This window comes from Poecilia latipinna, unplaced genomic scaffold (genome assembly GCF_001443285.1).
Source record: "Poecilia latipinna isolate Pla-1442-1.1 unplaced genomic scaffold, P_latipinna-1.0 Scaffold55, whole genome shotgun sequence".
Taxonomy (NCBI): Eukaryota; Metazoa; Chordata; class Actinopteri; order Cyprinodontiformes; family Poeciliidae; genus Poecilia; species Poecilia latipinna.
In genome coordinates this window covers 636,912-647,551 of record NW_015112671.1, presented here as the reverse complement: position 1 = coordinate 647,551, position 10,640 = coordinate 636,912, and the positions used below count along the sequence as shown (strand labels likewise).

Below are 10,640 nucleotides of genomic sequence, written 5' to 3'. Positions count from 1 at the left end.
ATCTGTGGGCACTGCGCCGTTACCTAGCAACACCTGCCATGCCACGTTACCTAGCAACCAAGTGAGCTGTTGGGAATTACAAGCAGGCTAGATCATGGCATATTGTGCTTTTTAAATATCTTGTCAGTTCTCCAAAAGACAACAAGCTCCACAACTACTTCTTCCTCATTGAATGAACTCATGTAAACTTTTGTCTTTAACTCATATGAGTCACAGATTTTGTCATCTAACATTTGTTTTGATAGAAATAGAAATATATACCAAAGTTTAGTGTTCTGTATGTAATGTTGCCACTATGACAACTTTTGCCTATATTCTGGTGATTTTTTTGCAGCATATTTTTACTTCAAATATGGACCCATCGTCTTCTGCAGATCCTAACAACTTATAAAGTTTTAAAATGTTTTCTTCGCTCCTACCTTTCTGAAAACGATCATATTGGGGTAGTCATCATCTGGGTCTATGGTGCTCATGGACCTCATGGACAGAAGTGGTCGAGCCTTTCTGACGACTTCATTTGGTTCCTCGGAGCCTTCATCAGATTCACTGGTCTCCACAGAGCTTGGCAGCTGCTGCTCCTCTTCCTCCTCCTCCTCCTGCTGCTGCTGCTGCTGCTGAGGTGCTTCAGCCATCACCGCAGTGTCCCTTTTCGGATGCGTTAAGTTATCCTCTCTTCTTTATCAGCGACAGGCTTCTTTCTTTACGTCTTGTGCCCTTTCCTCAGTGTCTGGAGGGTGCTGCAGGGAGAGACAGATTAATTGGACCTTATAACTCACTGGTGGGCTCCATCAGTTTTTTTTTTTCTAGGGTTTGTCAGGAAGAACAGAATGGATGAAATGAACACACAAATTCTGCTTGTTTTCTCAGTTTAACTTCCTGCTTATGCAGCACATCGCATGGTGTTTAAGCGTTTTACAAATATTTTTGCTTATTCATTCATAAACCATATCACCTCCCACACCGTCACAGCATGACCGTCAAATCTCCACAATTTTAAATCAAAGCATTTATTTCTCATATTCAATTGCAATAATTTATGGGACTGATTTCAGATCTTGCTGGGATAACTGATGACGTGCTGAACCTGAATGTTGTTTTACAAACCGTATGCTTCCATCTCTCAGCAAAATGAACCCTTGATGAGTCTATATAAACTCATGACCTTTACTTTTTGTATGAAAATACTCCAAGCATCCTTTAACGGAGTTCTGAGCAAAAGGATGCAGTTTCTTCTATCCAAAAATATATAACTGCCAAAAATAGCCGACTTCTGTCTCAGGTGGGACTTATTAAAAAAGCAGAGAAGAAGAAAAACAAAAAAATAACAAAAGGATTTCATATTTATTTTCTTTCCAAAGAAAAATAAAATTGTTCCTGAATCTTACATGCTTAACTGTGACCAAGTCTTATCCAACTTTATTTATAAAGCACTTTAAAACAACCACAACTGATACAAAGTGCTGTACATTAAAACACAACATAATAAAAATTTTTTTTTTTTAATTCCACTAAATCCACCAGAGATGAGTTGTTCTGCAGGTTTTTTTAATTAAATCATCTTCATCCTGAGACGGTTCAGTTCCCAGACTGAAGTTGGCAACTCACGCCTGAAAATCTAAAATAGTCCAAATGGAGCAACACTTTCTCCAATTTTAATTAACACAAGTCAGAGTGAAACTCTAAATTTCATCTAATGCCTGAAGAGTAAAAGTTATAAAATGTTAGAAGATAACTCAGTACTTTCTTTACTCTATCCTCATGCAACAATCTGCTGAATGCAACAGCGTTAGTCATTTTCAGCAACTTGAATTATTTCTGGCCATCTTCTCTCTGAGCACATGCAGCCATTTCACTTATCTTTATTTCTAGAGATTAAATGAGATCCAAATAGGACATTTGATTTTAACTTATCTTTAAAAATCAAGACAGATTTACAGCTACAACTCCAAACATCCTGCAAAGATGCTTGGAGAACTGGTGAAGCGTTTTCTTCAGACAGGATAGGGAACCTGGTCGGAGTTGAATGAAGATGGATGGAGCTGAATACAGGAAAAAAACTGGAAAATAAAATTTTGAAACAAGGATGAAGACAAAAAAGGGCTACAAGAGTGGTTTAATCCCCCCCGAGTCTTGACCAGGGATCCTCAACTGCAGGTTTTATGCTTCTCTGCTGCAACACACCTGCTTGACTGCACTGAGGAGGTCATTCAGATTTGATTGAAGAGTGTTGAACCAGGGACACATCTAAAAGTTGCAGCACACTGACTGCCAAAGCCTGGATTTTAGGACTCCAGGTCGAGGCTTGAATCTAATTTAGACGGTTACAATATCTGAAATTAACATTCAAGGCTCTCCGGCACATTCTCCAAAACAACGAGCAAAAACTTGATGTGCAAATTTGGTAAAGAAATTGCAAAAACACTGCAGACGAATACAAACCAAAGGCACAGCATTGATTTGTAAAACGACTTTCTCCCCATTTCAAAAATGTCCACTACTCTGTTGCAATTTTGTTTCCAATAAACGCAATGATGTTCTACATTTGTTGCTGTGTAAACATTGTGACACTGGTATTTTTTGCACATACCATTAAAAGAAAAAACTTTTTTGCCTTGCCTGTGGAGTGAAACATTTTGTTGATCCAGTTAAACATCTTTCCACAGCAGGATTCAGAATTTTTCAATTTGATCTTTTTTAACACAACCAAACAAGATTTAATCCTATATTCCAGGCGTGGCATGTTCACCCTCTGTGCAATATGGACCGTCACTGACCTGGAACAGAACCGGCATCCAGCAACTACAAGCATCAAACCGAAACTCTGCTACAACTTTGGATACATAAGCGTGTAATAATCGGGATTTTTTTTTTAAGAAAATGTGGAACAAAGTGAGCTGCCATCATATAGAAAAGTTAACCTACATTTCAGTTTGTGCTGCACATTGTGCTTTCTTCAGTGTATGCAATTAGCCCTACAGTCAATATATAACTATAATTTGATGCTAAAAGGAAAAGACATGCAGACAGCTGTCAGGAGGCTTTTTGACCAGTATAGAAAGATGACCGTATAGAACCATAAAAAGAGAATGAGGCTCCCCACAACAAAACTGTGTGGATCTGAGAAAATGATTGTGAAAAGCAGGTTTGCATTCATTAAATAGGTAAGTTAGCTGTTCATAACTGGGCAAATTTCAGCAGGTAACTCATGCAAGCTGATCCAATATGATTTGGGCCCAACGCCCAGCTGTGTGTGTGTTGTGCAGCTCAGACACACATTTAAGTCCACATCAGCTGGCACTTTAGATCAATGCTCTCATCAGCCAGCTGTTTGTTCCTCTGAAATTCTCAGAGAATACACACACACACACACACACACACACACACACACACACACACACGCACACACACACACAGTGTGTCAGCAGCAGAGCTTCAGAGGGCTGCTTCCTGTGAGGAAAGGAAAATGTGGCGTTTGTTTGCAATTGCAAATTAGAGGGGGACTGAAATCATCTCAGAATTAATGGCTTCCAACCTGCTGTCGTTATTCCAAACATACCATCTGTTTGGTCGGCGCCGCAAACCTGCACCTCGCTATGACAACAAAATGCCTGAATTGTTTCCTTGTGATCAAGTTCGCACACTGATTGATCCGTCCTCCACCCAGGATTAGATGTAGGCTTGTTAAACTGGGATCAGTATCAGGAGATTGGCTCTGACTGCTCATTTTGCATGTAAATTAAGTTATTCAACGTGAATACTCGCATCCACCTTTATCACCGTGTGATTTAGAGAGCCTGTGGCGTGTTTGCTTTATCAGGGATTTTGGTTAAATCCACTTTCACCTTTTCGTCCTTTATTCTAGCCCACAAATCAATATTTCTAAGCAGCAGGACATCCTAATTGTGTTTCTGGAGTAAGAGGGATGGCAAAGGGTCAAACGTTTTTAGCCCTTTAGTAGTTTTCAGAATTTTACTTTAAAAAGTTAAAAGGTCTGAGGTGTACCTGCAAACGCAGAGAAATGTATAAATTTTAAAACTTTAGTTTAATGTGAAACCTTGGCACATACTGAAAGGGCAGTTTGCTTGTAGCACCTCAATTTGTCACTTGTTGCAATGAGTGACCTTTCCCTGTTGGTGCATTGCAGCGTTGCTGATTTTCTCTTTTTTGGAAAACGAAAAAAAGACAAAGCTGAAGTCCAATTAAATGAACCTATTTGCTAGACAAGTCTGTTTTAAATTTGGTTTGATTTGTCCCCTAACATCCCCACTCTCATCACTTTACCTCAAACCTGCATGAAGTTGGAAGATGGAATTAAAAAGGTATGATTGTCACTCCAAAATCTTAATTATGACTGAAACAAAATGCACTAAATTAGCCCTGCATGCAGATTTTGTTGTTGTTGCTCTTTTGTAGAAGTTATTGATTCATTTTAAATTAGGGCTGCACCGATTGAAGCTTTCTAATGTTAAGTACACTTGTGCCAACCTTTTATATTGGTCACAACCTAACATTAAAGATCAATGTTTGTTAGTAAATCCACTGTTTTCAAACAGGAATAAACAATTAATCTTACATAGATATGATTTTCTGGTCCAAATTTCCAGCTACAAAGAACAAAGCAGCATCAAAGATGAAAAAAAAAAAAACTCGCTGTGATAATTTATTATGCAAGTCTCAAATTATTAACCCAATAAACTGGATCACATTCAGAGCTGAATATTACTTTGGCCTTCCATTTTCATCTCAACACATGCTGTGATGACAGCAAGAGGAAACCCAGTGAGATCTCCAGCTGCTTTTAAAGTCTTTTTTTATCAGTTTCCCTCAAGACCCTTTGCAGAGCAACAAACTCACAGCTGGTGGTTTCTGCAGCACCTATTCCCACCACCTCCCAGGGAACACTAAACAGTTGGCAGTTCTGACACCGGGTGGCTGCAGATCAAGGAAACAATCAAATCAGTGGGCTTGGAGGGTTATATGACAATGTTCAATTCTTAATTTGCAACAAAAGATTGCAGATTAGCGAGCGAGCTGATCATCAAGTCGGTAACTGTCAAATGTTTTAAATCGTAGACGGATTTAAAACATGTTCGAAATTTAGATTTACAGGATCAAATGAATCAAGAATGAAGGTTTGTAGAGAGATGTTTTCATGAGATCAGTTCATGACGTTACCACTCAAGAAAAGGTGAAGATGGGTAAAATTTACTAAATTTATCAGATTTAATTGAGCTTATTTTACACTTTTTAGCAAGACAAATTAAGAGCTGAAAAGCAAACAAGCAGACATGTTGGTAGAAAGCAGGAAATGTTCTGACACATTGCGATCCACCTATTAGTACGTTAAACGTATTTGTCCTGCTAGGGTTGGTTAATTTGTCGAAGTGTTTTGTTTGAAAACTTCCTGAAATTTAAAATGTTAATTATTTTTAACAATCCAGTACAGCACCGTAGCGAGCTGATCATCAAGTCGTTAATTAATGAAAATACATTGAGTTTGTCAAAAGTCGCCAGTCACTGCCATCAACTTAGGTAACAATAATGAATGTTTCCCCTTCCTGATGGACACAGAACATCAAAATAATTTTGAATCATTAGCAGCAGCAGCAACCCCACCAACAGGGACAGTAAAAGCACAAGTGCTCATTATAAAACTTTAGTTAAAACACAAAAATCAAAACACCTTCAACTTCACTACCTGTCCTTGTTTTTGCACCTCAATTTTGAGCTTAATTTTGTAGACGCGTAGATTTTTTCCAAATTAACTAAAAAAATAATCTGCACACAAAATGTGTATTTGTAGCAAAACAGCTTATGATATTCTTTCAAATGGGCATATTATTATGCCAATAGATTACACCCAAACATCACAAAAATATTTGATATTTTCAATCTAAGGGAGTATATTGTAAAAGAAAAAAGAAACATCTTAGCTTTTGCTAAGACTGGACAACAACAAAAGAAAACAAAATCCCATTCAGGTTCTAACTGTGGAGGAAAACTCTCAGGCTGCTATAGTGGCAGCAAAAGGTGGATTTGCAAGGTATTGACTGAGGGTTGTTTGTTTTGAAAAAATATATAATTTCATAATTTTCTTGGCTCATCAAATCACTCATCTCATTAAAATACATTTAAGTTTGTGGATGTAATTTCAGAAAACGGCAGGATTTTTAATACTTGAAATAAGCATGGAATGAAGTAGAGTAATTTCTGATCCATTATCTAATCACACATCTTTAACAAAATGCAGTTAATTAAAAACAAGAAGGTCATTAGCAATTAGTTCCCATTTTATTTTATTGCAGCAAAGCAAATTTCCTACCAAGTCAATGTGAATTGTCACCATGCAGTTTCTGTGAATGGAGGGCTTTAATAAAGTCTCCCTGATGTTTTTTCAGCATGAAACACTTTTGCAGAGATCAGCTGTGAGTTTTGGGTAATAAAAGTAAGATCAGTGTTGGGCCTCCAGCCATGAAGGACATAAAGGCGAAACTAAGGCGAGAAAGAGAGAAGAACCTGCAGAGCAAAAAAAAAAAAAAAACTGGGAAAATAAGTCTGGAAGAAGTAACAAGCAGAGTGGGGACAAGGTGAGAAGAGCTACAGAGTAATAGAGAAATGACAGCATTGCTCAGGATATGGAATATTCACAAATCTAACCTCAGAGCATTACTACAAATGTCTTATGCAGAAAAATCGCCAAGAAGCACCTGCAAGTCCTGGACTGCACCGATAAAACTGCCCCGATTCAACAAATAGGACACTTAACATATGTGTCAACTACAACAAAATAAAAATTATCCACGCAGTGAATCAATGCTTTCAGGAATGATGCACTTCTTTTTTTTAAAAAAACAAACTTGACACTAAAATTAATGCCTATGACAAAAACGCTCCGGTACATCTGAATCCTCCCCATCCAGAATGTGAAACGCCTTATACATCGTCAAATTACACAAACGTCAGACTAACCAACTTAAAAACAGTTAAATGCTATGCGATTACTAAAGCAGAATTAAGAGAGGTTCTGCACATTGGATCATTTGGAAAACTGAAACATCTCAGGACGATCCACTCCCTGAACGCGCACGCATCCAAAAGCTTCAGTCATCCACTCAGACATGTTCCCACCAAAACTCTCAACATCCGTGAAAACCCCCCACAGAAACACCCACTGTGACTCAACTGAGCAGTCGAACTTGATCAAACCACAGTTGCGATTAATAGGACTGTCCAACATCATCCAACATCCCGCTGATCCAGCACCTCCGCGCATCACTCTGCCAACATCGCCGCACTCGCTATTTTCTTCCCTCCTAATCTTCTGCACATCTTTCTCACTCCACTGCACATCAGTCTTCCCACCCCCATATTCAGAGCCTTGTTTCTCACCTCTTACCGCCCGCTGACGTCCATCCTTCTCTGGGAGCTCCGGAAACAAGAAGCGGCTTCACCACCGACCCAACAAGCGCCTGAAGAGAGAGGGAGAGACGGAGAGAGGCAGAAACACAGGAGGGAGGGAGAAGAAACAATCCTTACACACCCAAAACCGCTTCAACAGAACATTAGTTGGTACAACCTGCACACAAATAAAGTTCAAAGAGAAAAAAAAATCATTATAGGTCATTTAAAAATCAATTGTCATGCCCAAAACCTAATTTTGATATGGTATTTTAAAATATTTATGAATGAAGGCCCTCTCCGGTGAAAACTTTGACTTGTCTTTGCATTACTTCACAAAATATACTGCATTTTAAACGAGGAAAAGTGCTCTATCAGTTATAAATGCTTACTTTTGAGGTAAGGTAGTAGTGCAGCTAACTCACTTGATATTTCTTCCCGAGAAATGTGCTGCGATAAAAGTAATAATAAATATCTCTTTTTTTTTAAAAGAAATGAGGTTAAGCTTGGAAATTTACAACAAAAGCAGCAGAGATGCTGAAAATGAACAACAGGTGTGGCGTAATCAGCAGTGACAATCCACGAGTAATGGTGTGTTCCAGTTACCTGGGAATTTGGTATATTCAAGTTAAGAAGTCAGAATTTCAACATGGCGACGCCCATAGACTTTTTTTTTTTTTTTTTTAGTACTTCTTACTTTACATAAGTAGACGCTACTTTTAATTTGTTCTGTTTATAGTTACAGGAAGTTGATTTCAGGCGCATTTTTGCATGCGTCATGCAAAACTAATGTTTCTGTTGATGTCAGGAGGAGCGGCCATATTGAAAGTCGGCCTGAAGTCATAACTGAGGCTAGTTGGAGTTGCTCCCAGTTTCCCAGAGGGAAATCAAGCTTTAGTGGGCGTCCCAGTTGGGTTTTGGAATTTCCCAATTACGAGTACAACAGGAATGTAGCATAAAAAGTAGCCACAAAAGAAACAAACAAATCAAAAATGAAACTATTTTAAAAAGCACATTTAAAACTTTAGAGTTCACCTAAGAGTTGAACATAAAACAAAACTTTGAATAACGTTAAAAGATCAGAAATCAAAAGTAACAGCAAGAAATACGGAAAATATGACCCAAATAAATTGAAGGGCCATTTAGGTTCAGGAGCAGTTTTCATTTTACATGCAAGAATTAAGCTTTTTTAATCCAAACTAAAACCATACTCTGCCATGAAACAATAAAAAACATGCTATTTTTATAACAAACTGCTCAGAGTGCAAGCATTTGGAGAGAAAAAAGTTTTAGAAGCAAAACCATGCAAACTTTAAAAAGAACAAAAAAGCATTTTATAATTAATTTTACATGTCAAGGAAGTCATTCTATGAGGATTAAAAGTGATCAAAATGCAGGTATTAATGTCATTTTTAGTGGAATTTGAGTTTTGAGATGACATTTGTTGTGAATTGTCACTATATAAATAAACAGACATTCAAGTTGTAAGAAATAACTGGATTCTTAGTCTGTGCCTGAATAGTTGAAGACACATTTCATAACATTTTCTTGATAAATTGTCAAAAATGTTAAATTCTTTACAATAGCTACCATCAGCATTTTCTACTCTACAATGATGCTGTAAAACTAAGTATAAAAATCACTGTAAATTATTTTCTGCCTAATTCTAAATTATTTCTCCAGTTGTAAAATCTAGCATTTCTAATCAAGCAGGAAGTTAACAGAAAATGTTATCGTTATTCCCTTCAGACGCTTCCCAGCTGCAATGTATTCCAACCGGAGGGTGAAATAGTAATTCGTTTCTAAACGCTGGTGTGAGATTTGTTCAGCAGCACCGAGATAAACTCGCTCTGTGCCTCTGAATTTATTTCCTGTCAAGCAGCAGGCTTTGTCAGGGTCACAGATGGCGCCGATCTTTTAATATTGGAGCTTGATGTTGTCTATTTCAACTCCAATAATTCAGGTACGACACATGCTGGATCAGACCGATTCTATTTGTAGCTTGAAGCAAACCATTTTCTTCGCAAGGCGTTTAAAAATACCTCGCAAATATTCTCATCTGCAAAGAAAGTAGAAAGTATATGTGAACATTTCAAGCTGGATTGAAGGAAACTTCTTCACACCTTATCTGAGACATTTATTAAACATTTTTCTTTTAGAGTTCTGAATATTGGCCAAATGAAGGATTTAGTGAGTTAAAGCAGAACGACATTTTAAATTCTCCACAGATTTGTCTCGACTATTACATCCATTCCTATCATCCAATGTCACCGCATTGAAAAATAATTTACTATTGTTCACATTGTCCTTACTCTCTATGACAATTTACTCTCACGACTCCAGAGCTGCCTGTGGTTTCAGAGGTGTTCATGAGAAATTGACACATTTTGCATTCATGTGTCAACTATTGCAATTGAAACAAAGGATTTTTTTTTTTTATTTGTTTTGACAAGTTTACAGAAGGATCAATCTAAAGAAAGAAAAAAAACACATCTCAGAGTGCAGAGCGGAATGTTACAAAATATATATCTTAAAAACTTCTGTTGTGGTTTTGCTAGATCTCAATGCTACGTTCAACACATTTAGACAACATGCTTTGACAAAAGCTTTAAAATTTTGATTTTACTAATTTGTGGTACTTTTCTACAACTGGTTCAGATCTACCAACAGTCCAAAACTAGTTTGTGGGATTTAGTAAACCAGAGAAAACAAATACAAGGTACCTCAAGGCTCCATCATTGGATAACTTTTATTATAAAGCAAAGCAACAGATGTAATAATTATGCTGATGACATATGTTATATTATAACCCACAATGGTCAATGAATCAGTGTCTCCAAAAATATAAAGTCTGTAGATAAATTGGAGGAAGTTCCAACCTATCACAGAAAAGAGAGTTTTAATACAAGACATACAAGGTTAGAAACTGGAATTAAAGTAGACTGAAGAAGGCTAAAGAAAGCTAAAAACACAAGATGGCATCACAGAATCAGATCTGAATTTTAACATCTATTAATAAGTCAGTCTAATACCAGCTTATAAACTGTATCTTTCCTGTCACAAGACGCCAGCAACTTTCATTCTCACAGGTTACAACATCAGTGGTCAGCTGCTGCTGCAGCCAGAGTCCTGACCAACTGAGTGGGAATTATCTCACACTTGCAGATAAAGCACCAAATGTTTTTGACCAGTAAATCCTTCCAGTTTTGCTGGTCAGATTTGAACACCAGAGATCTGCTCAC

The 10,640-nt window shown here is 37.5% G+C and overlaps 1 long non-coding RNA gene across 3 annotated transcripts; it reads right to left on the bottom strand.

Annotated features, from left to right (window-relative positions):
* Positions 1–10: 10 nt before the first annotated feature.
* On the bottom strand, positions 11–8,003 carry LOC106960916 (uncharacterized). 3 transcript variants are annotated; one of them, XR_001427664.1, is made up of 3 exons: positions 7,791–8,003; positions 7,390–7,469; positions 11–737 (listed from the first exon to the last, which is right to left on the bottom strand). It is a non-coding gene; the product is annotated as an uncharacterized LOC106960916 (long non-coding RNA). The 3 variants fall into 3 exon arrangements; XR_001427663.1 differs by having other exon boundaries at positions 7,824–8,001; XR_001427665.1 differs by having other exon boundaries at positions 7,917–7,969.
* Positions 8,004–10,640: the final 2,637 nt, after the last annotated feature.